Source organism: Hemiscyllium ocellatum, chromosome 6 (assembly GCF_020745735.1).
Source record: "Hemiscyllium ocellatum isolate sHemOce1 chromosome 6, sHemOce1.pat.X.cur, whole genome shotgun sequence".
NCBI classification, from domain to species: Eukaryota; Metazoa; Chordata; class Chondrichthyes; order Orectolobiformes; family Hemiscylliidae; genus Hemiscyllium; species Hemiscyllium ocellatum.
The window spans coordinates 125,970,781-125,977,307 of NC_083406.1; positions in this window are offsets into that span (position 1 = coordinate 125,970,781).

Sequence of the window (6,527 nt, forward strand, 5' to 3'; positions counted from 1 at the left end):
GGAGGGAATGAATGCTTGTGGATGTGGTGCCAAATGGCCTGCTTTGTACTGAATGATGTCACGCTTCTTGAGTGTTGTTGAAGCTGCATTTATCCAGGCAAGTAAGAAGTAATGCTGCACTGTCGGAGGGTCAGTGCTGAGGGAGTGCTGCACTGTCAGAGGGTCAGTGCTGAGGGAGTGCTGCACTGTCGGAGGGTCAGTGCTGAGGGAGTGCAGCACTGTTGGAGGGTCAGTGCTGAGGGTGTACTGCACTGTTGGAGGGTCAGTGCTGATGGAGTGCAGCACTGTCTGAGGGTCAGTGCTGAGGGAGTGCCGCACTGTCGGAGGGTCAGAGCTGAGGGAGTGCCGCACTGTCAGAGGGTCAGTGCTGAGGGAGTGCAGCACTGTCGGAAGGTCAGTGCTGAGGAAGTGCAGCACAGTCGGAGAGTCAGTGCTGAGGAAGTGCAGCACTGTCGGAGGGTCAGTGCTGAGGGAGTGCAGCACTGTCGGAGGGTCGGTGCTGAGGGAGTGATGCACTCTCGGCGGGTCTGTGCTGAGGGAGTGCTGCACTATTGGATGGTCAGTATTGAGGGAGTGCAGCATTGTCGGAGGGTCAGTGCTGAAGGACTGCTGCACTGTCAGGGGGTCAGTACTGAGGGAGCGCCCTAGTTTCAGACGGTCAGTACTGAGGGAATATTGCACTGTCTGCGGGTCAGTATAAAGGTAGTGCCCCACTATTGGAGGGTCAGTACTGAGAGAATGCTGTATTTTTGAAGGGTCAATACTCAGGGAGAGCAGGACAGTTGGAGGTTCAATACTCAGGGAGAGCCGCACTATCGGAGGGTCAGTAATGAGGGAGTGCTGCGCTGTCGGAGAGTCAGTGCTGAGGAAGTGCTGCACTGTCGGAGAGTCAGTGGTGAGGGAGTACCGCACTGTCGGAGGGTCAGTACCGAGGGAGTGCTGCACTGTAGCAGAGTCAGTGCTGAGGGAGTGCCACACTGATGGAGAGTCAGTGCCGCACTGTCGGAGAGTCAGTACTGAGGGAGTGCCGCCCTGTTGGAGAGTCAGTGCTGAGGGAGTGCCGCGCTTTCAGAGGGTCAGTACTGACGGAGTGCCGCACTGTTGGAGGGTCAGTACTTACATATGAACATAGAAAATAGGAGCTGGGGTTGGCCATTCAGCCCTTCGAGCTTGCTCTAGCATTAGTTTGATCATGGCTGATCATTCATTTGAGGATTGTACTCTTGCCTTTCCCTCAAATCCTTTGATCTCTTTAGCTTTGATTGCTATATCCAACTCCTCAGGGAATCATCGTGTTTTAGCTTCAATTGCTTTCTCTGGCAGTGAATTCGTTGGGTGAAGACCTAAATGTTTCAGCCCATACTAAAGAGTCATAGAGTCATGCAGCAGTGAAACAGGCCCTTCGGCCCACCATCTCTGTGCTGACCATCAAACACCAACTACATTAATCTATTTACCTGCACTTGATCCATACACTCCTATACACTGGCATTTTAAGTGCTCATCCTGCTGGTTCTTCAGTGTTGTGAGAGTACCTGCCTCTGCCACTCTCTCAGGCAGCACACTCCATCTTTCTACCACTCTTTGGGGGAAATAATTTTCTCAGATCTCCTCTCAACCACTTACTCCTGAAGTTAAACTTATTCTCTCTGGCCTTAGACACATCTACCATGGGGAAAAGATTCTCATGCTCTCTCCTATCGGCACTTGAGTTATAATTCCAATGCTCTAAGGAAGACAAGCCCAGTCTATCCAGACTGTCCTCATAACTGAGACTATTCATCCCAGGGAACATCCTGGTGAATTTCCTGTGTACCCCTGTCAGTACACCACGGTCTCTTTGTTTCTCAGTACTTCCTAGGAACCTACCATTCATTGTGTATATCCTTCCCTTATTAGACCTTCCAAAATGCACCAGCCCGCACTTAACAGGATTAAATGCCATCTGCCTTTACTCTGCCCAATTTACCAGCTGATCAATATTAAGCTGTAGCCTAAGACTATATTTCTCACTATGAACATAATTTTTGAGTGCCATGCAAACTTGCTAATTGCATTCACATTCAAGTAGTTAATGCCTCGCACCAATCCCTCTGGTATACCACTGATGCTGCCTGAACTGCTGTGCTCTTCCAGCACCACTGATCCAGAATCTGGTTTCCAGCATCTGCAGTCATTGTTTTTATCACTGGTCACAGTTGTCTAATCCTTAAGAGCAACCGTCCACTATCATCCATTTCTTCCTATTTGGAAGCTAATTTTGGATCCTGTTTGCCAGCTTGTATTCGATCCCATGGTTCTTAGTTTTTGAATCAACCTTCCATGTGGGACCTTGTTGAAGGCCTTTTCTTTTTAATTTATGCGTGGCATCGCTGGCCTGCTCAGCATTTATTGCACAGAGAGCAGTTAAGAGTCAGCCACATTGCTGTGGGTGTGGAGTCACTTGTAGGCCAGAAGGGGAAGGATGGCAGTTTCCTTTCCTAATGGACATTAATGAATCAGATGGATTTTTCTGACAATCTATAATGGATTCATTTTCATCATTAGACTCTTAATTCTAGATTTTTTATTGAGTCCATCTGTTGTGGTGGGATTTGAGCCTGTGTAACCAGACTATTACCTGGCTCTCTGGATTAACAGTCCGGCGATAATACCACTAAGCTGTCGCCTGTCCATATAAACCACATCAACTACACTACCCTCATCAATATTATTTAGTTATCTTTTCAAAAACTCAGCTGGATCTCCCTCCAACAAATCCATGCTGAATATTCCAGCTCAATCCCTGCCTTTCCAAGTGTTGATTAATTGTGTCCCTCATTCAATAATTTCCCTACCACTGATGTCAGACTAACTGCTGTGTAATTACCTGGCCTATCCTTGCTGCCCTTCTTGAACAAAGGAACCACATTAGCAGTCCTGCAGTCAAGCAGCATTTCACGTGGCCAGCAAAGAATTAAATTCCTTTGCCAGGGCCTCAGCAATTTCCTTCCAGCAGTTTGAAAGGGAGAAGCTGTAATCCAATGTAATGGTATTAAAACTGAGTAAAGGTAGCTATAAAGACGTGAGTGAGGAGCTGGTCAGGTTTGACTGTAAGTGGAGCATGTCAGGGAAGAACTGGAGCATCAATGGCAGGAGTTTTTGTTTAGGGAGGGGGGCTAAGTAATATTCAGGAGGCACAACAGAAATACATTCCAAGGAAAAAGAAACATAGAAAGAGGAGGACAAGGCAACCATGGCTGAGTAGGGAACTCAGGGGCAGCATAAACACAACTGAGAAAGCATACAATGTGGTGAAGATTAGTGGGAAGCCAAAGGATTGGGAAGCAGAGGACAACTAAAAAAGCAATGAGGGGGAGAAAAAGAAAAATGAGAATAAGCTAGCTAATAATATCAAAGAAGGTTGCAGGATTTTTTTTAGATATTCAAGATATTGGACCTCTGGGAAATGAGGCTAGAGCAGTAATAATGGGGAACGAAGAAATGGTGGAGGAACTGAATGGGTACTTTGCATCAGTTTTCCCAGTGGAAAACACACCAGTAGAATACCAGAATTTCAAGAGAGTTGAGGAGCAAAGGTGAGTGCAGTGGCCATCACTAAGGAGAAGGCACCAGGGAAGCTGAAAGGGCTGAAGGTGAATAAATTATCCGGACCAGATGGACTACATCCTGGGTTCTGAAATAGATAGCTGAAGACATTGTGAATGCATTGGTGATGATCTTTCAAAATCACTGGAGTCAGGGAGGGTTCCAGAGGACTGGAAAGTGATTGAAGTAACAGCCCTGTTTAAAAAGGGAGGGAAACAGAAGACCGGAAACTATAGACCAGTTAACCTGACCTTGGTCATTGGCAAGATTTTAGAGTCCATCATTAAGAATGAGATTGTAGAGTACTTGAAAGTCCTCTAAAACATCTCTTGCCTCCTTCTTATTTATCTGAGCATGTTCTAGAATCTCACCATCCCAACTGAAATCTCTGTGAACACAAAGGAGAAATATTAATTCAGGACCTCACCTGTATCCCTCAGCTGCCCTCATAGGTTGCTCCTTTGATCTGTAACAGGTCCCATTCTTTCCCTGGCAATCGTTTTGCTCTTCATATACTTATAAAAAACCTTGGGGTTCTCCTTGATCCTATCTGCTGAAGGTATTTCATGGCCCCTCTTTGCCCTCCAGTTTCTTTTTTGAATAACCCCCTGCAATCTCTCAAGGGACTCCCCTGTTTTTAATGTTATGTAGCTGACAAATGCTTTGTTCTTCGTCTTTATCGAACGTTCAATATCCCTTGCTATCCTGGGTTCCCTGGACTTGCTGCCTTTGCCCTGCACTGTTAGAGGAACTTGCTGATCCTGAGCACTCACTTTACTATTTTTAAAAGATTCCCACTTTCCAAATGTAGGCTTACCTGCAAGTCTGTGTTTGCTCGATCTTGTCTCATGATATTGAAGTAGGCTTTTCCCCCAGTTTAGATACTTAACTTATGCACTATCCTTATCCCTGTCCAGAATGACATTGAAACAGAGTTATGGTCACTTATTTCCAAAATGCTTGCTCACTGAAACTTCAACCATGAAGCTTTGTTCCCTCGGATTTGGTCTAGCACCGCCCCATCTCTAGTCAGACTATCGATGTACCGGCACAAAAAGCTCTCTGGATGCACTTTAAAAATTCACCTTGTCTAATCCTTTCACACAAAGGTGATCCCAGTTAATGTTAGCCAAGTTGAAGTCCCCAACAACTAGAAACTATTCTTCTCACACCTCTCTGTGACTTGTCTACATATCTGCTCCTTTGTCTTCCTCTGACTGTTGGGAGCCCTGTGGGATAATCCCTTTGTCTTCCTCTGACTGTTGGGAGCCCTGTGGGATAATCCCTTTGTCTTCCTCTGACTGTTGGGAGCCCTGTGGGATAATCCCTTTGTCTTCCTCTGACTGTTGGGAGCCCTGTGGGATAATCCCTTTGTCTTCCTCTGACTGTTGGGAGCCCTGTGGGATAATCCCTTTGTCTTCCTCTGACTGTTGGGAGCCCTGTGGGATAATCCCAGCAAAGTAAACACCTTTTTGTTTTATTTCTAGCTGTACCCAGATGGCCTCATTTGAAGAGCCTTCTAAGATATCCTCCCTCATTACCACAGTGATGGTTTCCTTTACCAATAGTGCACTAATCCACATCCCTCTTACATCCCTCCCGTATTGCAGCTGAAACTTCTGTACCTGGAAATGTTGAGCTGTCAATTCTGCCTGTCCTTCAACCATCTCGCAGCGATTGCAGCAATATCATATTCCCACATGCTGATAATGCTCTAAGTTAATCTGCCTTACCAGTCAAGCTCCTTTCATTAAAATAGATACAGTTTAGCTTACCCCGCCTATATCCTCTTCTCTACTCGACTGTCGTGGCATTCCGTCTATATCTGGTTGGACCTTGCTCTGACTTTACCTCTACTCTGTTCCCGGCCTCCCCTGCCAAATTAGTTTAAAACTTAGCCAACAGCATTTTGGACCCATTCTGGGTCATTCGCAAGCCATCAGCTTGTACAAGTCTCACTGACCCAGAATCTGTCCCAATTATAGCCCCCTCCCCCATTCTCCTAGAGGCCATCAGTATATTGGTCCAGAAAACCATTCTGCATACTCTCTAGGAATTCCTCCTGTACTGTATTATTATTAATTTGATTTATTCAAATTATATACAGATCAAAGTCACCCCTAATTACGGATTGTCCTCTGCTATATGTGTCTCTAATTTCCTGTAGTTCCATTCCCAACATCACGCCTCCAGTTGGGGGTTAACATGCAAATGTTCTGTGCCTCTTGATATTTCCCAGCTCGACCTTTAAAGATTCCAAATTGTCAGAGCTAATATCCTTCCTCATAACTGCATTAATTTCCTCTTTAACCAGCAATGCAACTCTGCCCCCTTTACCTTTTACTCTGCCCTTTCTAAGTAGTGCATACCCGAGGATGTTCAGTTCCTATCCCTGGTCACCCTGTAGCCGTGTCTCCATAATCCCAACTGCATCATACCAGCTTTCATCCATTTGCATGATTAATTCATCCACTTTATTGTGAATGCTCTGTGCTTTAAAACACAAAGCCTTTTTAACATTATTTGTCCCATTCTCATTATCTTTTGCTGTGGCCCTGTTTGATCCTGGATTTTTCTGCCTGTCACTTCTTATTCTCCTTTCTGTCTTTTCTTGTCCTTGATTCCTTGCCTCACCTGCCCAAGTGCTGGTCCCAACTGCTGTGCCCTATAACCCTGCACATTGGTTGACGAATTCAGTGGAAACATTGCCCTCTTGAGTCCATCGGTTGAAACTGCTTCAGTCCTAAATGACCGACCGTCATATCCTGAGACTGCATTATTTCTGGTTCAGGACCAGCCCACTCAGGGGAAACATCCTCCTTACATCTACTCTGTCCAGCCCCTCTTATCCTTCTAAACTTTAGAGAATTCATGCCCAGTCAAACCACTCTTTCCTCAAAGTACAGTCCTGCCATTCCCAGTGTTAGCTGAATGAACTG